The sequence below is a fragment of the Convolutriloba macropyga genome, chromosome 3 (genome assembly GCF_964194025.1).
Source record: "Convolutriloba macropyga chromosome 3, txConMacr16.3, whole genome shotgun sequence".
Taxonomy (NCBI): domain Eukaryota; kingdom Metazoa; phylum Xenacoelomorpha; order Acoela; family Convolutidae; genus Convolutriloba; species Convolutriloba macropyga.
Window position 1 is genome coordinate 60081938 of NC_134470.1, and position 26201 is coordinate 60108138.

Here is a 26201-nt window from a genome sequence, read left to right on the forward strand (position 1 = left end):
TAGACATATTTTTATTGTTTCCAAATTGTGGTTTTCTGAGAAGCTCATCGGTCAGTTAATTGCAGTTTGACCATAATTATTGAAAAGATAAATTAAGAAAAGCCCCTCACTAACACTGGATGAATATTGGCTGGTCCGGGCCCCTCCCAGCACTTTGTCTTCATAAAGCACTTTGTATTGTTTAAATCTATCAATAAAATGATAATAAATACAAAAATCAGCTGAGAAAGTAAAAAAAGACAGACAGCAATAGAACAACTTATGACGAAAGTAGATAGTCAGACTTACAGCCTCAAGCAAGTTTTATGGTTATTTTGAACACAAGAACACAAGGAAAAATGAGAAGAATATGAGAACCTGTGCAATAACACGCGGTCCTTTTCGTTTTACTGGAATTGAAACCTTACAATTACCATTTGTTAGGCTCTTCAGTTAGAGGTGGGAACAAAAAGTTTGAATGGGAGAATGGGTTTGAATGTTCCCACCTCTAACAAAAAGTTAGAGGAGGGAACATTTCAAAATCCATTATGACCCAAAATAAAACGAATCTGATAACTTGATTTTTCAAAGTTTGTTATTTTTGCTAACTCCTACAGTTGCATGCTGTCTATTGCTTCCAACGCAAAATACCGGAGGTCCAAATCTTTGTTTATTTTGGAAAAAACCATGCTTTAGCTAAAAATTGCTCTTATATTAGCATCAAACTTAATTTCAGAAAGAGCAACTTAGAGCACTAAAAAAAAAAGAAATCACTCGTGAATAAGTAACTCAAGAAAAAGAATCTTCTAAAACACCAGCACAAAAATGGTCGAGAAGAAGGTTTTGCATTAAAAAAATTTCAGAAAAATTGCTACATCAAATTTTAATTGACAGCAATATAAAACAACGCTATCTCCAAGGTGGTGGGCGTTAGGAGTTATATAAAACCTATTCTAAACAACTGAACTAAAAACAAAAATTTTTCTTGAAAGTAGACAAAATTTTAGCTGTGATCATTTTGCGTTTGATGTTTTGTATAGTGTACAACCGCGTGAGTTAGCAATTATAGCCGGCAGATTCTTGAAAACTTGCCGCGATAGACGCTTATGGCCTTCTATGGAATCGAAACAACCACATAAATAAGATACAGTTTAACAGTCTTTTAATTAAACGTTAGACCTTTTGGGTCAAATTCGGATTGTACTCTTTATGAGACACACACGCTCTATAAAAAAGCCCTAATAGAGCTTCAAAAATAATATTTGTAATCAAAAACTATAAGATTCTCACACTCAAGATTTAGGGCATATGCGTTTGGCACTACTGAGATGCACACTTTTAATTTTTAACTAGTAAATCTTTACAAAATTTCAAACTCATTCAGTGAATTCATTCATTTGAGTGAGGTAACTCACGCAATCGACATAAAAGCAAAACAAATCACGTCACGCACACATTTTAATTGCAAAACATTAGCAGTCATAAATTGAAAAGGTCAATGCTCGCTAGAATCATTGAGGGAGACGACGAATATAAAAAACCACGATGTCTTTAATAATAGCCGCTATCTCTTCACGGCTAAAAAAAAAACAAAATACGAAGAATCTCACTTCAGAAGATTTAAGAATCTTTAGAACAGAGCCACTTCATTTGAAAAATATACTTCCCTGAGCCCTTTTTAGATAACCCAGTTTTAAACAACCCAAATAAATTCATTTAATTAACTGCTGAATACTTGAATTGGCAAAAATTTGTTTCGAGTTATGTTTCAAAAATCACAAAGATAAAGTTTCTTAAGAGAGACCAAAATTAAATTCAAAAACAAAAATAACTAACAAGTTTTTAGAGAAAAGCAGAAGCAGGCTGCAAAATTAAATAAAAAAATTTATTGCCAAAAACTGTAAACAAAATATTGCAATAGAGCCATTCGAATCGCAATCCTTAGAAACAAACTTTTTCTCCCTTTTTGAAAATCAGAGCTTTATCAGCCAAAAAAATAATTATGCTACAACTGAAAACTGTCAGAAAACTGTAACAATCAAATTTGACGATCAATAGTTTACCAGCGCCCGCAAAAAAGAAAACCAGCTAGCAAAAGCAAAAAAAACCAAAAACGTTTTTCTCATTTTGGCGAATATTTCAGAGATTATGTTGTTGTGTATATCTTATAGAGCTTGCATTGATGGAGTTAATTGGTGAGAAAATTAAAGAACCATAAGAAAGAAAGACAAAATATTTGATAAAAGAAAAATGTTTATCACTAACTTTCAAATTGAAAAATAACTTTTAAAGTTTCGTACAATTGCGAAAATAGACTCAAAAAGAAACCCAAAGAAACACAACATCAATCTATTAATCAGATATTGTAAATAAAAAAAAGAACATAGTTAATTACAATAATCGATTCCGAATTGTCACTCTACGCTGAAACCCAAAGTCTTTTATTGTACTGCTCAATTATTGATGGAAGGCATGACATCGAATTAATAATTTCATCAATATCAAGGCAAACGAGAGAACAAGACAAAGCACGAACAGCGAGATTGTAAGACAGAAGTACAGACTACATAAAACCGACGAAAACTTTTGGCATAGAGTAGCAATTTTTTTAACGTCGTATCCACATCAGTCAACCTGCAAGAACAAATTGGGAGAGGAGCTAGAATCACGAGCAACTACTTGAATTTCTTTCAGAAGCACTGCAATTAACATATTTTATGCACCTGGAGAATTCTCTGTTTTTGTAGAAACTGCAACCCGCATAACAAACTCATTGTCGACTGAAGATTCAAAAGTGGTACTAACAACACCCCAGGCATGAAGCGGCAAACTTGACCCACTACTACTATAGTTGTTAGGCATGAAAGAACTAAATATCAGATTTTGTCACATTTTTTGTCAGATTTTTTTGACGTGGCTAATTGATTGACGGTTTTTCATTTTTGTTGGTTCTATGATGCGTTTAATTTTCCGTTATTTCAATTTGCATTGTCGTTATCACTCTGTGACTTTGGGCAATTTGTTTTCCCTATTGTTGGTTTTGAACGCATATTTCCATTTGCAACGCCACATTTAAAGGCCTCTTCCGATTGAACGTCTCATTTAAAAATTCCTCCTGCGTCTCGAAGAATTACATATTAGCTATGAAGATGTTCTTGATAATAGTGTCCTTTTCGTCTACCAACTTGCAGTTTTCTGATTGCTCTTTCCGTTCTCCGAACAAAATCCCACAGATTTCATTTTTTGTTGTTTGATGGTGAAGGGAAGATATCTATAAAAGTTGAGTTCAGTGTTGTTTCTATTTGTGATAAATGCTTCTTCCATCACTGACCAAAGTCCATGAATTGTCAAATTTTATGTGCTATGTCCTATGTGCTGATTTTTACTATCTATTTTTCGCCCTTCTGTACTAATACTAAATTAAAGAATTGAAGCAGTTCCTTTTTTCGCAAGAGGTCCGTGGTTTGCCTTCACAAGAGCCAACTTTTTTTATTCGGCATTGATTCTAACACTTCATATTCAAACAAGCATTCCGTGAACTCAATTTTCTTTCGATGATTGTGTAGTCGATTTTTCAATTGATCCGTTGTTTGGGCTCGCGTGGATATACTACGGTTTTTTGCAGTTGAGTGGGGGACTTACCTTTTTCAAAAAAATTTATCTGCATAGTGGTGTTTTGCTTAAACAATCTTGCTGACTGGGCTACGTTACATCGGTTTTAAGGTTTTTTCTATCAAATCTGGTTCAAATTTTAGAATAATGAGTCGAAAGGGAATTTGCATCGAGAAGGCACTTATAACGAGGAAAAATATTATCAATTTCTTTTCATACCTCAACCAACCCTAACAAAACAGAAATCAGAAATAGTTATAAGGCGAACGACTATTTGACCGGCAAACTGTCCTACAGATTGAAATAAAGAATCAGCTATCTCGGTGTATAAGCAACAAATAAAGCAAAAAAATAGAAACACTAATTGAAAAATAAATGTATTCATATGTGTATTCCATTGACTCCGGCCATAATAAAAAACCATTCAACAATTCCTTCTGTCTCTCCTTCTGTCACCATCAAATCTTTATTAATTGTGATCCAGCTTTTGCTTTCTTGTTCTTCCTTGTCTTTATTTTCGTTCTTTTCGTTGACATCTGTTTTCTCGCTTTGTTCTGCTGCTCTGCAGGTTTCTTCGGCCTACTGTAGAGTTCATAAAATTGGTGTGCAATCCCAAAACGTCTGCAAGTTTTTCCTTTCACGCGGCATAATGATCATGACAACCTGATTGATGGATTTTTTTCCAATTTTGTCCGCGGTTTCGACCGTTATTATTTGGAGCTCTGCAAAAAGGCATTCTCGTTGAATTTTTGATTTGGGTTTTGTTGTTTCCATGATGCGTTGAATTGGAAGTTATTTTAGTTTGAAATGATATTATCACTCTTTGTCTTTCACACTTTTGTTTTTTTTGTTGTTGGTTTTAAAAGATTATTTTTATTTGCAATGCTATTTTCAAAGCCCTATTCGGATTAACGCCTCATTCAAAAGTTTTCTCTGAGTCTCGAAGAAATACAAGTTAACTATGAACATGTTCTTGATAATTTTGTCCTTCTTTTCTCGCAACATGCAGTTTTCTGATTTTTCTTCTGATTTTTCAAAAATCTCCACAGATCCATCTTTATGTTGTTTGATGGTGAAGAGAACATATCTGTTGCATGCAGCTGTTTCTAAACCACCACAAATCCAAGAGCTGTGAAGAATACTAATCCAATTCTGTTTTTGGTCTCCATCCTCAACCATTTTAACATCATGGTTGTCCAGTTATTGCATCTATTGAAATTGGGAGTTTTCCAGCTACTCTGATTAACTCAATGGAGAAATGTGTTGAGACCTATGTCATCTCTGTTTGGGTTTCATGGTGTTGTTGTTGATCGTCTGAGAATTCAATCTGCCAGGCTCTTGCTTAAAAACAAGTCCCATTTCTGTCACTTCAGTGCAAACTGTATTTCTGGTTTGAATTTAAAAATTATTGGTTTAGATTCTACTGCCGTTTCACTGTTTATCGTGCCTACAGGGTCATTCTCTGAGCTTTCGTACGACAAGTCGCATAGTTGGTTACACAAATTTTTATAAAATGTCATTTTTGCTTTAATTCTGCCGGCTTTTAAGACTTCCTGCAAATTTCACAAAGGTGGTGTGCGCTCCCGAAATTTTTGTCACATTTTTTTAGCGGCTAATTGATTGACGGTTTTTCATTTTTGTTGGCTCTATGATGCGTTGAATTTTCCATTATTTCAGTTTGCAATGACGTTATCACTCTGTGACTTTGGGCAGTTTGTTTTTCTTGTTGTTGCTTTTAAACGCATATTTCCATTTGCAACGTTATATTTAAAGCCCTCGGATTGAGCGTCTCATTTAAGAATTCCTCTTGCGTCTCGAAGAATTACATATTAGCTATGAAGATGTTCTTGATAATAGTGTCTTTTTTGTCTACTAACTTGCAGTTTTCTGATTCCCGGGCCGAGGTGTCAGCGCTAAAAAAAGCAAAATTATGTAAGATTTGCGTTGAATTTATGTAAGATCTACGTCTGAGCGTAGATCTTACATAAATTCAACGCATTCAACGCTAATCTTACATAATTTTGCGTTGAATTTTGGCGTAGACCTTACATATTTAGCGTTGAATTTTAGCGTAGATCTTACATATTTAGCGTTGAATTTAGCGTTGATCTTACATAAATTCAACGCATTCAACGCTAATCTTACATAATTTTGCGTTGAATTTTGGCGTAGATCTTACATATTTAGTGTTGAATGTTAGCGTTGATCTTACATAAATTCAACGAATTCAACGCTAATCTTACATAATTTTGCGTTGAATTTTGGCGTAGATCTTACGTATTTAGCGTTGAATTTTAGCGTGGTTCTTACATATTTAGCGTTGATTTTAGCGTTGATCTGACATAAATTCAACGCATTCAACGTTAATCTTACATAATTTTGCGTTGAATTTTGGCGTAGATCTTGCATATTTAGCGTTGAATTTTAGCGTTGATCTTACATAAATTCAACTTATTCAACGCTAATCTTACTTAATTTTGCGTTGAATTTTGGCGTAGATCTTACATATTTAGCGTTGAATTTTAGCGTTGTTCTTACATATTTAGCGTTGAATTTAGCGTTGATCTAACATGAATTCAACGCATTCAACGCTAATCTTACATAATTTTGCGAGGCATTTTGACGTGGCATTTTGACAGCAAAAAATAACTTTTTAGTGCTCATTTACAGTGCAAAATCCAATTCAGACCATGTTACGATTTCAAATGTTACGATTTCATGTTACGATTTCAAATGTTACGATTTCAAATTCGATTTCAAATTACGATTTCAAAAATGAAGTTAGCAAAACACAAACTTTGAGTGCTCTCTTTTGGTGCAAAAACCATTTCATACTACTTTAGGAATTTAATTTTTTTCGAAACAAACTTTTAAAAGAATTTACTTTTTCCCATTAAGCCTCACATGGTAAATGCGTTGAATATGCTAAGTGAAATACTACACAAAATCAACGCAAAATATGTAAGATCTACGCTTTATAAGAATTGCGGCTCTTAAGGAAACCAAGGTACTGTGGCACAATGGTAGAAGAGGCGACAAGCAAACAGGAGATCAGCAGTTCGAGTCCCATACGCAACTGGATGTTAATAGTTCAAGTTGACGCTTTGATTTTTTGTAAGATCAACTCTTATTCAACGCAAAAATATGTAAGATCTACGCTAAATTCAACGCTAATTATGTAAGATCTAAGCTAAATTCAACGCTAAATATGTACGATTAACGCTAAATTCAACGCTGAATATGTAAGATCAGCAGACTATCGTTGACAAGTCGGAAAATTCACCGCAATTTTCTTACATAATTTTGCGTTGAATTTTTGTCTTCAAATTCAACGCATTCAACGCAAAATTATGTAAGAAAAATGCGGTGAAATTGCCGACTTGTCAACGCTAGTTGACGCTGATCTTACATAATTTTGGCCAAATTCCTCGGCCCGGGTTGCTCTTTCCGTTCTCCGAACAAAATCCCACAGGTTCTCTTTTTGTTGTTTGATGGTGAAGAGAGGATATCTGTCAAAGTTGAGTTCGGTGTTGTTTCTATTTGTGATAAATGCTTCTTTCTTCAGTCACCAAAGTCCTTGCGTTGTCAAACTTTATGTGCTAGAATGGAGAAAGAGTTCTTTTAGCGCAAGAGGTCCGTAGTTTGTGGTCACAAAAAGCCCAATTTCTCCTTTCTTTCTGAGTTGATTTGAAAAGTTAATATTCAAACGAGCACTCCGCGAACTCTTTTTTCTCCAAGATTCAAACCGCCATAGTGATGAGGAAACAAAAGTTATTAATTGAACATGTCGATAAATTTTCAATATGACCATCTTTTTGAATAATTTCTATTACTTTTGGTTGAAAGTGGATTGGAACTTGTCTTTTTGTTGCAACTCGTGATATTTTGCGGTATAATGTTTATGATTTTTCTAATTGAACGATGTGTGTTTTTGTAAGACCAACGCAGAGAAGGAGATTGGAAAATGGAACAGCAATTGCTTGTTTGAACAACTTTGGTTTTGTAATGAAATATTTTCAATTGCGGCTGGTACCTCAGCAACAGCCGCATCAATTTATAACTTAACTGCATGCAGCGGTTTCGATTCCACCGCAAATCCGAAAGCTCTGAAGAAACCTATTCCAAATCTGTTTTTGTCTCCATCTTCGACCATTTTAACAACTTGATTGTCCAGTTATTGCATCTATTGAAACTGGGAGTTTTCCAGCTTTTCTGATTAACTCATTGGAGAAATATTGTGAAATCCGTGTCATCTGTGTTTGATTTTTATGGAGATGTTATTAATCGACTGAGAATTCGATTTGCCAGCCTCTCGCTTATGATACTAAAAACATTTTCCGTTTCCGTCACAGCAGTGCAAATTGTAATTCTGGTTTGACTTTAAACCTTATTGGTTCAGATTCTACTGCCGTTTAACTGTTTATCTTGCCTACAGGGTCACTCTCTGAGCTTTCGTACGACTAATCGTATACTTGGTTACACAAATTTCTATAAAATGTGATTTTTGCTTTCTTGTTCTTCGTCGCCTTTTTTTTGGTTTCGTCCATTTGTTTGACATCTGTTTTCGTGCCTTGTTCTGCTGCACTGCCGGCTTTTGTGGTTTCCTGCAGACTTCACAAAAGTTGTGTGTGCTCCCAAAATTGTTGTCAGATTGTTTTTTTGGGCTAATTGATTGACGGTTTTTCATTTTTATTGGTTCTATGATGCGTTGAATTTTCCGTTATTTCAGTTTGAAATGATGTTATCTTTCTGTTGCTTGGGGCAGTTTTAATTTTTAAATGTTGGTTTTAAAAGAATATTTTCAATTGCAATGCTATATTTAAAACCCTATCTGAATTGACCGTCTCATATAACAATTTTTTCTGCGTCTCGAACAATTATATGTTAGTCATGAAGCTGTTCTTGATAATTGTCCTTCTCGTCTACCAACTTGAAGTTTTCTGATTCCTCTTTTTGTTCACCGAAAAAACTTCCATAAATTCACCTTTTGTTATTTGACGGTGAAGAAAAGATATCTATCGAAGTTGAGTTCGGTGTTGTTTCTATATGTGATAAATGCTTCTTCCATCACTGACCAAATTCGTTGAGTTGTCAAGTTTTATGTGCTAGTTTTCTATGTGCGGACTTTCACTACTCAATTTTTTCTGCCTTCTGTATTAATAACAATATATAGAAGTGAGGCAGTTTTTTTTATCGCAAGAGGTCCGTGGTTTGTCTTCACAAATAGCAAAATTTCCCCTTTTCTTTGGCATTGTCTCTAACACTTCATATTCAAACAATCATTTCGTGAACTCAGTTTTCTTTCCGATTGTGCAGCCGATCTTTCGATCATTCCATTGTATGGGCTCGCGTGGATATACTACGGTTTTTTTGCAATTGATTTGGGGAGTAACCGTTTTAAAAAAACTTCTATGCATAGTGGTGTCTTAAAGTATCTTGCTGACTGGGCTATGTTACATCGGTTTTTGGTTTTTTCTAACAGATCTGGTTCAGACTTTGGAATAATGAGTCGAAAGGGAATTTGCATCGAGAAGGCACTTTGAAAATTTTCTTAAAAGATTTTACTTTTTCTGATGAATTGACTCTCTTAATTAGCAACTGATATTTAGAGATTCAAATTAGTGAAAGAAAAATAAGAAAAATAATGATCAATTTCGTTTCACACCTCAACCAAAGCTAAAAAACCAGAAATGGGAAACAGTCATAAAGTGAACGACTACTTAACATGCAAATACAGTCCTACAGTGTTAACTAAAGAATCAGCTATCTCGGTGTATGAGCAACAAATAAAGCAAAAAAATAGAAACACTAATTGAAAAATAAATGTATTCATATGTGTATTCCATTGACTCCGGCCATAATAAAAAACCATTCAACAATTCCTTCTGTGTCTCCTTCTGTCACCATCAAATCTTTACAAATTGTGATCCAGCTTTTGCTTTCTTGAAAATCAAATCTAATTATATGACAAATCTAATTTAAAGCAAAAAAATAGAAACACTAATTGAAAAATAAATGTATTCATATGTGTATTCCATTGACTCCGGCCATAATAAAAAACCATTCAACAATTCCTTCTGTGTCTCCTTCTGTCACCATCAAATCTTTACAAATTGTGATCCAGCTTTTGCTTTCTTGAAAATCAAATCTAATTATATGACAACAACCATATGTATTCCATTGACTCCGGCAATGTTAAAAAACTCATTCAAAAGTTCCTTGTGCGTCGAAATTTTACATGTTAGTTATGAAGATGTTCCTGATCATAGTGTCTTTTTCGTCTCCCAACTTGTAGTTTTTGACCTCATTTCTCTTTCATATTGTGCAGACGATCTTTCAATCGTTCTCTTGCATATCGGTTTGCGCGGATACATGGATTTTTAGCAATTGTGTGGGGGTCTTATCGTTGGTTTTTTCAAAAAAGCGTCCATGCATAATGGTGTTTTGTTTAAACTATCTTGCTGACTGGGCAACGATAAATCGGTTTTGGATTTATTCTGAAAGATGCGTTTCAAATTCCTTTTTACTGAGTCGAATGTTAAGTCGCAGCGAAAAAGTAATTTCAAAAATCTCTCAAAATATGTTACTATTTTTGATATTGCAGTGCCAAAAATGATTTTCAACTCTAGCTGAGAAAACGCAAATGAATTGACGTTCTGAGTTAGCAATTGATATTTAGAGAGTCAAATTAGAGAATGAAATAACCAGGAAAAAATATGATCAATTTCATTTCAAACCTCAAACGAACCGAACAAAGCTGAAATCAGAATTGGTTATAAAGTGAACGACTATTTAAACACCAAACAAAGAATTGGCCTACAAATAGAACTACAGAATCAGATGTCTCAGTGTATGAGCAACAAATAAAGCAATAACTTAGAAAAACTGTGAGACAATTAAAATTAATTGTTTTCATATGACAAAAACGATTTGTATTTCATTGACACCGGCAAAATGAAAAAGTTTTGTCATAATTTATGCTACCTTGTTCAAAGGTTGCCAATAATTCATGTTTTTGAGACAATTATGATGTGTGTCTTAAGTTTCCTGTTTATTTGTTTCTTTGTTTGGTGAATATAAAAAAAGAAGAAATAAACTTGCAATCAATGGAGAATGAACAAATTACACGTTTCTAGCAACGTAAAACCAGTGATAATTCCAAATTTTGTCCCCTTAAATGGAGAGTTACAACTATACGCGATTTAATTGTATAAATTCAAATTCCCACTATTTGGGCGGGGTTTAAGGTTTATCAAAATAGTCATGTATCGAACAATCCAATTAAGTAAAATCCACTCAACACTGCAAATATCAAAATATTGAAATACCCGAAATAATTTTGGGTATGGTATAATTCGTTGTATTTGCAAAACCGTCAGGTATGATATCCACAATTTCATAGCAAGTCAAATACAATTTTGTCTTTTTACTGATAAGGTGGGAACCATGACGAAAACCGCGACGTTAGAACAATTAAGGATTACGTTCGCACAATAACCGTCAAAAAATGTGTGGCTAGATGTAAGGGAAAAGAATATTGTCAGTAAAATCCATCTCTACTGTTTTACAGTTTTTGCATCGTAGTAAAAAAAATGTCAGTGATGAGTATTGCCAAATTTAAACAATCTGGCGTGTTGATTTGATTATCATGGACCGAGCCAAAGATCTTACGTAACAATTTACGTGGTACTACAGAAAAAGGAAGGGGTTTGTCAAGTAAAACAGGGATGGCAATGATAACCCTATTACTGATTAATTATAGCGCAGCAGGACAACTTTTAATATCTGCATAAAATGTGAGGAGTAATGAAGCCACTTTATCAAATTTAAATTATAGTTGTTGTGTCAATGCGTGCATCTGTAGGCTTGTTGTGATTTCAATAATATTTGTATATATGATAGCAAATTGTTCTTTCACTATTTTCCGATTACTGTTCTGGTTATCTTGCACTTCGTTTAGTACTTTGTAAATTTATGCAATTTCGTCAGCAACTGAGAAAAATTTCTCATCCGATTGGGCGAAGATTTTCATGACGCGGTCACTAAGCCTATAAAACCTGCTAGCTAATCGATCGATGTTTTTGTAGTTTTGGGACGTTTGCAGGCAAGAACCGAAACTTCCCGTTTTTCCTCCGCATCCTCCAATGATGAAAGCAACTCCTGGACCGAAAAGTCCAATTCCCGCAACTGCTGCTGGGATTGCGAGTGGGCCGGCTCTCTTCTGTTGATTTCCCAAAACGTCTTCGACTTTATTGAGGAGTTTTTAGCTCTCGTTTCATAGCTTCTGTACTTCAATTTTGGCTCCTACTGTTTCATTGAAATAATGTTTCTCCTAAAGTTAATATTACTTCACAGTCTTTTTTTGAAAAATCGGTTTGATAACATCACTCATCAAGGTCCAACAACGGTTCAAGTTTCTCTGGAAGCTTGAGTTCCAAGATAGCTTACGGGTCTGGTCACAGTTAATTCCATTGTTTGGTCAGGGCAGTTTACGTAACTTTGTCCCGGTTAGATGCTAATTTTATGTTTTACGAAAAACGAATTTCCTAAGGTTACAGCAGTTGTCAGAATTAGAATAGAGAATTCTTCAGTGAATAGTTTTCTGCCCAATTTGAAAGTAACATTAATTGCTTTATCAGTTTTTACTATGTTCTCAATTGCCATTTTAACTTTATTTAGATCAAGCCATTCTGTTTCTGTTATTGCTATAGTGTTGTTGTTATAAAGTTTGTTGCGAAACTGAAGGGTTATAGCATTTGCAAATGCTCCTGTATCATTAAGTGAGCATCTATCTAATTCTGTATTAAATTTTAATTCAACTTAGGAAAAAGTTCTGCCTAAAAATGGGACAATGTTGAACAATTGCTGAACACTTGTTGCTAGTTGTAGTTTGAGCTGAGACACTTGTATTGGGGATTGCTCTGATTCAATCAATCTGTTTTCATTACTGCCTATTTTGCGCTCTTTACGCTTTTTGTTAATAACGTTTTAGATGGATTCCATTACTTTATCTAAGGTAAAGATATAATTGCTTTGGTTAAAATGATTAAGTGCCTTTTTACGAATTCATTTTTGTTTTTTGATTGGTTTGCTTTTTCATTTTTTAGTTGATTAAACGGTTAACCTTTTGTATTACGGTACTGAAGTGAACCTGCGTAAATGAACTCTTTAACTGTTTGAAAACGCTGTGTTTAAAAGCAATAAAACGGTCTAATAACAGCTGTGTGAACAAATTGGGTACAATTGGAAGCGTTGTCTCAACATATAGGATCCGTGATTGCTGAATTCGGTACAACTGTGTAATGGTGTTAAAGTCCTAAATTCTCGGCAATTATTATTACGGGAGCATATTACTGCTGGTTCCGATATTTTGGCCAAAATTGACGATAATTAGGATAATATTTCTTGTTTTGGGATCAATAGTTTGGTCTATAACTTTTCCTATAGACTTGCTCAAGTTTTAGATGCCGTATTTGCTCCAACCTGCATTCAGGTACTTTTCGATTTTTTTGAAAATAGCTGTTATTGCTTTCAGGATTTCTTCTGTGATTATTCTGTTATTTGATTAAACCATCACCCATCACTCTTCTAGATTACACATTTTTCTCAGTGCAATTTGATTGCTAGCTAAATGTGCCTAATTTATCTATTGTGTTGGTTTCTGGCTTTGCTGCTCATTTTTACGGTTTTCTGACATTTCAAGGGAAGCGTTTCTCGATGCTGTTTCCGAAGCGAACCTGCGGGCTTCAGTGTTACCTGCGCTTGCTATTAAAAGTTCAATTTTGAGGGCTGGGTAAGCCCTGTTAGGTTCTGCTCCTATGTTTACTGAGAAATTTTCCTTTTGTCCGACTTCGGATTGAACTTCAGGATATTTAACATTATTATTCGGGTCTCTCTCTCAAGTCATCTTAGATGGATCTATCTCTCCGTTCTTTAATGCTGTCTGCAAGAATAAATGTGGTGGCCTCTGGTAGGTTTAAGAACTATCTAAAAATGAAATTTGCTGGTTTTGCTTGTACAGTTCCCACAACTCCGTGTGCTTCCGTTATTAGCTTTTGAAATTTTTTAATATAATCAGTTTCTCATCTAAATAAAGACGTGATGTTGATTTGAGCATGAGCCACTTGAGTACTTGTTTGGATCATGCTTTAAAATTCATTCAGTCTTATTTTGTTCTAAACCAATAAATAGCACACTTAACCTAACTTAATGAGGACACAATTAGGCTAGCACACTTAGATCATTTTAAAATAACTTAGATTAGCTCGAAAGTATTAAGTAGAATTGTGGGAACAATTGATAAAACAAAATGTTGATAACTAGATTAGTTGTGCTGGGGAATATCCAATTTCCTACTGCTCTGGTCGAACCGCCAGACTATACAATGTTGAAACCGTGCTGACTACAAAAGTCTCAACTCTAAAAAAGCCCCATATAATCGGAAAACAATAGGTTTATGTCTCGAGGATGTAAAGTCATTTACTATCTAAGCTTGTGTTTCAACGTTTTCATGTGTGGTGCATTTTATCCTATTTCCGTCAATACGCTCAACTAAATCAGGGGACGAGCGGCAGTTTTCTATGACGGGGAGAATTTAGTCTTTAAAAATGGAGAAAAAAAAGCAAAAATAATTAAATTTACATAATCACAATATACTCACAAATATATATACTCACAATAACCACGTTTGCAGATACCATTTTGTTTCTCTCAGTTGTTCTGGCAGACTTTTGAAAAAGTTATTGTTCACTCAACTACTTTTAAAAAGTTATTGCTCTTAGGCCCCAAAGAGACGACAACATTTTCCGACACTTTTTTCCTATTTATTGAGTATTAAGCTGTCATCAAGGCCTCAAATGACGTGCTGAGTGTTCCTTTAAGCTGCAATTGATAATCAGTTCAGAAAAAAATGTGAAAAAAATCAAGTTTTCAAAAGAAACACCAAATTAGGCAATAAATTATGCGGAACTTTTGTCCTTTAAACCAGGAAACAGTTAATAACTCCTGTCACCATGTTATGCAATAATTTTTAGCATTGGTTTACCGGGATGTTTTAGAGATAATTTTTCAAAGCGAATAACTAAAATTATTGTCCTTTTACAAGGACTTATTTTAGTGTTTCATAGCGCGATAATAGCAGATAAAATTTGGATACAACCTGATAATGGAAACTTTATTTGACCGGTTGCGAATGCTTGGTATATCTTCTAGTGACCTTGTCTATCTCAGATTTCTAACTTAGAAAGTAACAAATTGTCCAATTCAATCTTTCAATTAAAAATAAAATTAGAAATTAAACGAGAAAAAGAGTTTTAAAAACAATTCATAAACGTTTCAAGATATATATTTTCAACTTGCTCTCAAGCAAGTTTTCCGGCTCTTTGGTGATTGTCAATTCTGCTGTTTTGTACTTCGATCTAAATTTGTACTTTTTAAAAAAATTACTAATCTCCATTTGGGGCAACATTCGGCTTTTGAACGTTTCGTAATGTTGGTTGATTATAGAAATCATTACAAGTTAGCACCTGGTTTATCAGCATAAGTAATTCACCAAGTGGATAACTTTTCCTTTCTGTATACGCCAAATATACAAATTCATCTTCACAGAACTTAAAAAGTAATTATTCTAACTTTTGTGTACGTAATTTTTTTATTAGTAGTCAATCAATATGCAATTTCCTTCAAGAGATATAAACCAATTAGAGGTTGCTGTTCTAGAAGGAAATAAGGAATAAATATGGCCTTCAGGAATGTTTGAATTGGCACTGATTTATAGCAACTAATTTGAATATTTAAGGAAAACATCACGCAACTAAGAGGCATGAATTAAGAGCCTGACGAAGAATATTAAACGCAACTGTATGATAACGGGAAAACTGATTGGTTGACCAAAACCGTTAAGTAGCAAATCCAAAAGTTCACAGCATGTCAAATACAATTTTGTTATCTTATTGATAAGGAGTGACCAACGACGAAGTCAGCAACCCATGACACTCTTTGGCCAGACCAACATGAGTTGCAGACAGATGGTTCCAGACCGACCATACCAAACAGACTCAGGCCACTACTGGCCAGACTGAAATTCCTTTGTCCAGCCCGGCAGCACGGCAGAACCGACCGTAGGCCAAACCATTGCTTAGACTGTTGTCCACACGATTGGCCAGACGGACAATCCTAAACCATCTGCCGTCTAAAAGATTTTGTTAAGCAATATTTTTTAGCATTGGTTTACCGGGACGTTTTTGAGATAATTTTTCAAAGCGAATAACCAAAATTATTGTCCTTTTACAAAAACTTATTGTAGCTGTTTCATAGCGCGATAATAGCAGATAAAATTTGGATACAATCTGATAATGGAAACTTTATTTGACCGGTTGCGAATGCTTGGTATATCTTCTAGTGGCCTTGTCTATCTCAGATTATAGTTTAACATAGAAATTAACAAATTGTCCAATTCAATCTTTCAATGAAAAATAAAATTAGAATTTAAACGAGAAATAGAGTTTTAAAAACAATTCATAAACATTTTAAGATATATATTTTCAATTTGCTCTCAAGCAAGTTCTCCGGTTCTCTGGTGATTGTCAATTCCGCTGTTTTGTACTTCGATCTAACTTTGTACTTCTTAAAAAATTACTAATCTCCATTTGGGGCAATATTCGGCTTTTGAACGTTTCGTAATGTTGGTTGATTATATAAATCATTACAAATTAGCACCTAGTTTATCAGCTTAACTAATTCATCAAGTGCATAACTTTTTTTTACTGTATACGCCAAATATACAAATTCATCTTCACCGAATTTAAAAGGTAATCATTGTAACTTTTGTGTACGTAATTTTTTTATTAGTAGTCAATCAATCTGCAATTTCCTTCAAGAGATATAAACCAATTAGAGGTTGCTGTTCTAGAAGGAAATAAGGAATAAATATGGCCTTCAGAAATGTTTGATTTTGAACTAATTTATAGCAACTAATTTGAAAATTTAAGGAAAACATCACGTAACTAAGAGGCATGATTTAAGGGCCTGACGAAGATTATTAAATGCAACTGTATGATAACGGGAAAACTGATTGGTCGACCAAATCCGTTAGGTAGCAAATCCAAAAGTTCATAGCATGTCAAATACCATTTTTTTATCTTATTGATAAGGAGGGACCAACGACGAAGTCCGCAACCCATGACAGTTTTTGGGCAGACCAACATGGGTCGCAGACAGATGGTTCCAAACCGAACATACCAAACAGACTCAGGCCACTACTGGCCAGACTGAACAGCCTTTGTCCAGCCCGGCAGCAGGACAGAACAGACCGTAGGTCAAACCATTGCTCAGACAGTTGTCCACGCGATTGGCCAGACGGACAATCCTAAACCATCTGCCGTTATAGAAACTACAGCAATTTTCAAAAATAAGATGAATACTCAAACACGTTCTGAGATAGCTAGACCACTGCTTAGACTGTTGTCCACATTATTGGCCAGACGGAAAATCCTAAGCTATCTGCCTTTTAAAAAATTAGTGCAGTTTTCAAAAATTAGATGAAAATCCAAACACGTTCTGAGAGAGCTACACTTTCTCTCTCAATTACCCATTTTAAAGCATCAATAGAAACGTTCTGGGCCATAGGTATTACGATTGAACAATGACCGTCACAAAACTTGTGGCTAGAGGTTAGGTGAATGGCAAAAATCAGTAAAATCTGTCTCTTCTGTTTTACAGGTTTCGCAACGTAGCAAAAAAGAATGTCAGTGATCGTTATTGTCAAAGTTAAACAATCTGGCGTGCTCATATGATTATCATGGACTGAGTAAAAGATCCTAATTAACTATTTACATGGTACTGCAGAAAAAGGAAGGGGTTTATCAAGTAAAATAGGGATGGGATTGATAATATTGTTACGGAATGCAGCTCGACAACTTTTATTATCTGCATAAAGTGTGAGAAGTATTGAAGCCGCTGTGCAAAGCTAAAATAAAGTTGTTGTGTCGATGCTTGCATCTATAGGCACGTTGTGATTTCAATAATATTGTTATGTATGATCGCAAATTGGTCTTCCACTATTTTCCAATTACTGTTCTGGTTATCTTGCACTTCGTTTAGTAATTTGTAAATTTGTGCACGTTCGTCAGCAACTGAGGAAAATTTCTCATCTCATTGGGCGAAGACTTCCATGACGTGGTCACTAAGCCTATAGAACCCGCTGCTTAATCGATCGATGTTATCGGAGTTTTGTGACTTTTGATCGCAAGAGCTGAAACTTGCCGTTATTACTCCGCATCCTCCAATGATCAAAGCTGTTCCTGGGCCAAAGAGATCAAATCCCGCAACTGCTGCTGGGATTGCGAGTGGCTGGCTTTCTTTTTGTTGATTTCCCAAATCGTCCTCGACACTATTGAGGAGTTTTTAGCGGTCGATTCGTAGCTTCTGTACTTCAATTTCGGCTCCTACTCTTTCTTTGAGGATATACTTCTAATATTTTTCAGCTTGATCAGACGTAAAATTGAAAACTTAGCAGCTTCTTTGCCTTTAATGTTTTTGTTAGGGTTTTCAGTGATAGTGAGAACGTAGATATAAATAATTTTATTCTTATTAACTTTTACTTAGGGACGATGTTAATATTACTTCACAGTCTTTTTCAAAAAATTCGTTTTAGAATATGACTCAACAAGGTCAAAGAATGATTCAAGTTTCTGTGGAAGCTTGAGTTCCAAGATTTGTTGATGGTCTGGTTGTAATACTTGCCTTTTCTGTCCAATTCAATCTTTCAATTAAAAATAAAATTAGAAATTAAACGAGAAAAAGAGTTTTAAAAACAATTCATAAACGTTTCAAGATATATATTTTCAACTTGCTCTCAAGCAAGTTTTCCGGCTCTTTGGTGATTGTCAATTCTGCTGTTTTGTACTTCGATCTAAATTTGTACTTCCTAAAAAATTACTACTCTCCATTTGGGGCAATATTCGGCTTTTGAACGTTTCGTAATGTTGGTTGATTATATAAATCATTACAAGTTAGCACCTGGTTTATCAGCATAACTATTTCACAAAGTGGATAACTTTTCTTTACTGTATACGCCAAATATACAAAATCATCTTCACAGAACTTAAAAGGTAATTATTCTAACTTTTGTGTACGTATTTTTTTTTATTAGTAGTCAATCAATATGCAATTTCCTTCAAGAGATATAAACCAATGAGAGGTTGCTGTTCTAGAAGGAAATAAGGAATAAATATGGCCTTCAGAAATGTTTGATTTTGAACTAATTTATAGCAACTAATTTGAAAATTTAGGGAAAACATCACGTAACTAAGAGGCATGATTTAAGGGCCTGACGAAGATTATTAAATGCAACTGTATGATAACGGGAAAACTGATTGGTCGACCAAATCCGTTAGGTAGCAAATCCAAAAGTTCATAGCATGTCAAATACCATTTTTTTATCTTATTGATAAGGAGGGACCAACGACGAAGTCCGCAACCCATGACAGTTTTTGGGCAGACCAACATGGGTCGCAGACAGATGGTTCCAAACCGAACATACCAAACAAACTCAGGCCACTACTGGCCAGACTGAACAGCCTTTGTCCAGCCCGGCAGCAGGACAGAACAGACCGTAGGTCAAACCATTGCTCAGACAGTTGTCCACACGATTGGCCAGACGGACAATCCTAAACCATCTGCCGTCTAAAAGATTTTGTTAAGCAATATTTTTTAGCATTGGTTTACCGGGACGTTTTTGAGATAATTTTTCAAAGCGAATAACCAAAATTATTGTCCTTTTACAAAAACTTATTGTAGCTGTTTCATAGCGCGATAATAGCAGATAAAATTTGGATACAATCTGATAATGGAAACTTTATTTGACCGGTTGCGAATGCTTGGTATATCTTCTAGTGGCCTTGTCTATCTCAGATTATAGTTTAACATAGAAATTAACAAATTGTCCAATTCAATCTTTCAATGAAAAATAAAATTAGAATTTAAACGAGAAATAGAGTTTTAAAAACAATTCATAAACATTTTAAGATATATATTTTCAATTTGCTCTCAAGCAAGTTCTCCGGCTCTCTGGTGATTGTCAATTCCGCTGTTTTGTACTTCGATCTAACTTTGTACTTCTTAAAAAATTACTAATCTCCATTTGGGGCAATATTCGGCTTTTGAACGTTTCGTAATGTTGGTTGATTATATAAATCATTACAAATTAGCACCTAGTTTATCAGCTTAACTAATTCATCAAGTGCATAACTTTTCTTTACTGTATACGCCAAATATACAAATTCATCTTCACCGAATTTAAAAGGTAATCATTGTAACTTTTGTGTACGTAATTTTTTTATTAGTAGTCAATCAATCTGCAATTTCCTTCAAGAGATATAAACCAATGAGAGGTTGCTGTTCTAGAAGGAAATAAGGAATAAATATGGCCTTCAGAAATGTTTGATTTTGAACTAATTTATAGCAACTAATTTGAAAATTTAGGGAAAACATCACGTAACTAAGAGGCATGATTTAAGGGCCTGACGCAGATTATTAAATGCAACTGTATGATAACGGGAAAACTGATTGGTCGACCAAATCCGTTAGGTAGCAAATCCAAAAGTTCATAGCATGTCAAATACCATTTTTTTATCTTATTGATAAGGAGGGACCAACGACGAAGTCCGCAACCCATGACAGTTTTTGGGCAGACCAACATGGGTCGCAGACAGATGGTTCCAAAACGAACATACCAAACAGACTCAGGCCACTACTGGCCAGACTGAACAGCCTTTGTCCAGCCCGGCAGCAGGACAGAACAGACCGTAGGTCAAACCATTGCTCAGACAGTTGTCCACGCGATTGGCCAGACGGACAATCCTAAACCATCTGCCGTTATAGAAACTACAGCAATTTTCAAAAATAATATGAATACTCAAACACGTTCTGAGATAGCTAGACCACTGCTTAGACTGTTGTCCACATTATTGGCCAGACGGACAATCCTAAGCTATCTGCCTTTTAAAAAATTAGTGCAGTTTTCAAAAATTAGTTGAAAATCCAAACACGTTCTGAGAGAGCTAGACTTTCTCTCTCAATTACCCATTTTAAAGCATCAATAGAAACTTTCTGGGCCATAGGGATTACGATTGAACAATGACCGTCACAAAACTTGTGGCTAGAGGTTAGGTGAATGGCAAAAATCAGTAAAATCTGTCTCTTCTGTTTTACAGGTTTCGCAACGTAGCAAAAAAGAATGTCAGTGATCGTTATTGTCAAAGTTAAACAATCTGGCGTGTTCATATGATTATCATGGACTGAGTAAAAGATCCTAATTAACTATTTACATGGTACTGCAGAAAAAGGAAGGGGTTTATCAAGTAAAATAGGGATGGGATTGATAATATTGTTACGGAATGCAGCTCGACAACTTTTATTATCTGCATAAAGTGTGAGAAGTATTGAAGCCGCTGTGCAAAGCTAAAATAAAGTTGTTGTGTCGATGCTTGCATCTGTAGGCACGTTGTGATTTCAATAACATTGTTATGTATGATCGCAAATTGGTCTTCCACTATTTTCCAATTACTGTTCTGGTTATCTTGCACTTCGTTTAGTAATTTGTAAATTTATGCACGTTCGTCAGCAACTGAGGAAAATTTCTCATCTCATTGGGCGAAGATTTCCATGACGCGGTCACTAAGCCAATAGAAACCACTGGTTAATCGATCGATGTTATCGGAGTTTTGTGACTTTTGATCGCAAGAGCTGAAACTTGCCGTTTTTACTCCGCATCCTCCAATGTTCAAAGCTGTTCCTGGGCCAAAGAGATCAAATCCCGCAACTGCTGCTGGGATTGCGAGTGGGTTGGCTCTCTTTTTGTTGATTTCCCAAATCGTCCTCGACTCTATTGAGGAGTTTTTAGCTCTCGGTTCGTAGCTTCTGTACTTCAATTTCGGCTCCTACTCTTTCTTTGAGGATATACTTTTAATAATTTTCAGCTTGATCAGACGTAAAAATGAAAACTTAGCAGCTTCTTTGCCTTTAATATTTTTGATAGGGTTTTCAGTGATAGTGAGGACGTAGATATAAATAAATTTATTCTTATTAACTTTTACTTAGGGACGATGTTAATATAACTTCACAGTGTTTTTCGAAAAATTCGTCTTAGAATATGACTCAACAAGGTCAAAGAAAGATTTAAGTTTTTGTGTAAGCTTGAATTCCAAGATTGCTTGCTGGTCTGGTTGTAATACTTGCCCTTGCTGCGTGTAACCTGCAATTTTTTGCGTTTAACTAGCCTTCTTGGTTGTTTTCCGGCTTGATTTCATGTAGTTGGGAATTTAATGTAGTTTTCAACTGGGTAGATTGGAACGGATAAACAACGAATTGCTTAATTTTACATGAACTGTCAGTATTAAAACAGGGAATTCTTCGGTGAAAAATTGTTTTTTCAAACGAAATGAAACTTTAATTGCTTTATCAGTTTTAACTATGTTTTTATGTGCCATTATAACTTTATCTTAATCAAATTGGTCTTTTTTCTGTTATTGGTATATTGCTGTCTTTAATAAATTCCTTGTAGAACTGATGGCCTATAACAGCTGCAAATGCTCCTGTATCAATAAGTGCGCGTCTATCTAACTTTTTATTAAACTTGACTTCAACCTCAGACAATGCTCTGCCTAATTGTGGGACAATGCTGAAAAGTTGTTTAATATATGTTGCCCACTCCAGTGTGGGCTGCGACACTTTTGTTGGGGATTGCGCTGAATCTTTAATTTAATTTTCATTACGAATTCTTTAGGGTCGAAGCTGTTTGTCATTTTCGTTTTAAACCGCTTCTATTACTTTATCTAAGCTAGTGCAATACTTGCTTCGGATTTAATGATTAACTGAGTTTAGCGGCTCTTATGAATTTAATTTGGTTTTTGATTGGATTGGCGTTTAGTTTTTTGATGATTAAAGGGTAGTTCATACCTCTTTTATTTCGGTAATGAAGTAAACCTGCGAAACTGAACTTTTTTGCTTTTTGAATACTGTATCAATCTTGAGCTCTGAGATTAGGCAATCATATACTATTTCCCTTCTAAGCAGATTTGCAGGGGATTTTTTGTGTAGGAAAGCAATAAATCGGTCTAATAACATCAGCTGGGCGAACAAATAGAGGACAATAGGAAATTTCACTTCAATAATATAGGGTCTGTGGTTGCTGATTTTGATAAAACGCTCTAAGGATGTAAAAGTTCCAAATTTTCGGCAATTGTTACAACGGGGGAATAGTTTTGCTGGGGCCGGTGTTGTGGCTGATACTAACGATAATTTTGTTGATAAGTTTTATTTTGGGGGCAGTCGTTTGGTCAATAACTTTGCCTACAAACCTGCTGATTGACCTGTGGTGTTAAAAAGTTTCCTGGCCTTGTTGTGGTTGCTCAGTTTTAGATGTTGTTTTTTGCTCCAATTTGTGTTCAAGTTCTTTTTGATTCTTTAGGAAATAACTCTTTTTGCTTTCAGCTATTCTTCTGTGCTTGATTCTGTTATTTCATATTAAAGTTCTAAATTCTCGACAATTGTTACAACGGGGGCACATCAATGCTGGTTCTGATATTGTGGCTGATATTGACGATAATTAGGATAATATTTCTCATTTTGGGGTCAATAGTTTGTTCTATAATTTTCCTGTAGACTTCATCAGGGTACTGTAGTGCGAAACGTTTTTTACTGGGCCGTGTTGTTGTTGCTCTGCTTTCTGTTTTAGATGCCGTTTTTGCTCCAGCCTGCATTTAAGTTACTTTAATTTTTTAAAATAACTGTCATTGTTTTTAGCATTTTTTTGTGCTTGATTCTGTTATTCATTAAACCCGTTACCCATCACTCGTCTCGACTACACATTTCTCTTTCTGCAAATTGCAGGGTAGCTAAAGGTGCATAATTGATCTATTATATCCGTCTCTGTGCTTTGTAATGACTTTGGCTAGAGCCAATTAGGCCTAAGACTTCATGAAAAAGCGCTTTATTTTCTCATCATTGCAGTTTTCTCACATTTCAAGGGAAGCTTCCCTTGCTACTGTTTCCAAAGCAAACCTGCTCTTGCAGTTAGTAGTTCAATTACGAGGGCTGGGTTAGGTTCTGCTCCGAACTTTACTGAGAACTCTTTCGCTGTGTCTGACTTTGGATTGAACTTCAGGATATCTAAATTTGTGTTTCGGTTCTCTTCCGAGTCATCTTAGGTGGATCTATTTCTGCGTTCTGTTATGCTGTTCGTAGGAACAAATCTGGTGGCCTCTGGTAGGTTTAAAAACCATCCAAAAATGCAATTTGCTTGTGCTTGTGCAATTCCCGCATCTCCGACTGCTCAGCTTATTAGCTGTTGAAATTCGTTAAAAAAGTCAGTTTCTGATCTAGATAAAGGCGTGATAATGATTTGAGCATTTGCTATTTCAGTACCTGTTTGGATAATGATTTAAACTTTAGTCAGTCTTATTTTGTTCTACACCATTAAATAGCACACTTATTCTTAATTAATGGGAACGCAATTAAGCTAGCACACTTAGATCAACATAAAAAAAACTAATTTAGCTCGAAAAGATTAAATAGCACACTCGAATTGTCTGAACAATTGCTAAAAAATAACTTAATTATTAGATTAGTTGAGCTTCCTTTTATCCTTTTTGCTACTACTCCGGTCGAACCGCCAGACTATACATCTTTGAAGCCGTGTTGACTACCGCAGTCTCACCCCTAAAAAGTGCATCAAAAGCATAGTAAAATTCGTATCAACCACAACCGCGCGAGACTTGTGGAGGCTGCACTCAAAAAAGCAACGATAAAACGGCCGATGCCGCCGTTAGTTTCATTTGCCTAGGAATCTGATTTAATACATTACTTGTGACCGTTTAAGACTATTAACCAGCCAAGATTGCTGTAATTGGGTTATTAATTAAAGGGAAGAGCTGCAGTAATTAAAATTAGGGAGAGAACGGGAGTTATCTATGGCGTGGTGAATAAAAAAAGGACTTTAAAAGTGGACATAAATAAAGCGGAAATAATTAACTTCACGAGTTTATTTACTCATAATATACGCGTTCGCAAACACCTTGTTTCTGACCGTTGCGGCAGATATTGTTGAGATTCGCCCAGTTAATGTCACTCAACCACTCCTGAATTGTTATTGCTCTTAGGCTCCAAAGACACGTACACAATTTCCAATCTCTTACCTCTTATACTGAGTATTATATTGTCATCATGGCTTGAAAAAGCGTGCTGAATGTTGTTTTAAGCTGCTTTTGATAATCAGGTCAAAGCAATAAGGCAGAAAACAAAAATTTCAAAAAAATCTTCAAATTAGGCAAATAATTAATCGAAATTTTGGTCGGTAAAAACCGGGAAACAGTTATTAACTCCTCTGACCATATTGCTCACTACTTTTAGCATTGGAATATGGGACGTTTTAGAGATAAAAGTTGAAACCGAATAACTAAAATTATTGTCGTTTTACAAGGACTTATTATTTTTGTTTCATAGCGCGATATTAGTAGATATAGTTTGGATACAATTAGCTAGTATTAGCCTATAATTGAGCGGTTACGAATGCGTGGTATGTCTACGAGTTGCCTTGTGCGAGTATATTTCAAAGTATATTCTAACTTAAAAATTAACAAATATCCAGTTCAATCTTTCAAATAGCTATAAATTTAGAAGTTGAGGGAGAAGTTGAGTTTTAACAATAGTTTATGAACATTTTGAAATATATTTTCAATTCGCTCTCAGGTAAGTTCTCCGGCAATCTGTTGATTGTCCAATCCGCAGTATTGTACCTCATGCTGTATTTTTCATTCGTACATGTTTACTGATCTCCATGTTGGGCAATTTCTGGCTTTTGAACGTTTCTAATTTTGGTTGACTGCATAAACTTTTCCTCATTAACACCTGTTTTATCAGCATAATTAATTCACCGAGTGCTTAACTTTTCTTTACTGTTTTTGCCAAATATACAAGTTTATCTTTACGGAACTTATAAGGTAGTTATTAAGTTTTTTGAGTAGGAATGTTTTCATTTGTAATTTTTTGATCCGTGATTGTTTTCAGGATACATAATCAAAATAGAAGTTACCTACTCGAAAGAAATACGGACTAAATCTGGTCTAAATCTTAAATATGAATTGATTTATAGCAATTAATTTTGATATTTAAAGGAAGCATCACGTAGCTATGAGGCACGAAATAAGGGCGTGACGATGAGCATGAAGCGCAACCGTATGAAAACAGGAAAACTGATCGGTTGATCCGAGCGGTAGTATCATCGAATAAGGTTAGTAGTAATAATGAACGAAAGAGAAAAAGTATTTAGCAATTCTTCGGTGGACTAATAGTTTAAAATATATAGTATAGTGTATACACTATACTATATATTTTAAACTATTAGTCCACCGAAGAATTGCTAAATACTTTTTCAAAGTATTTAGCAATTCTAATCAAAGACTAATCAAAGAAACAAATAACAGAATTTCAAGTTCTACACTCTTACTATATTATAATATAGTAGGAGTGTAGAACTTGAAATTCTGTTATTTGTTTCTTTGCCGCCATAAACGGAAGTATACCCTAGTTAAGATTAAAAAAATATATGGTCT

General features: G+C 34.9%; 1 protein-coding gene across 3 annotated transcripts in view; it reads right to left on the reverse strand.

Annotated features, from left to right (window-relative positions):
- LOC142336328 (uncharacterized) overlaps window positions 1–26201 on the reverse strand; it is a 41425-nt gene that overhangs the window by 8398 nt on the left and 6826 nt on the right. The window lies entirely within an intron of this gene.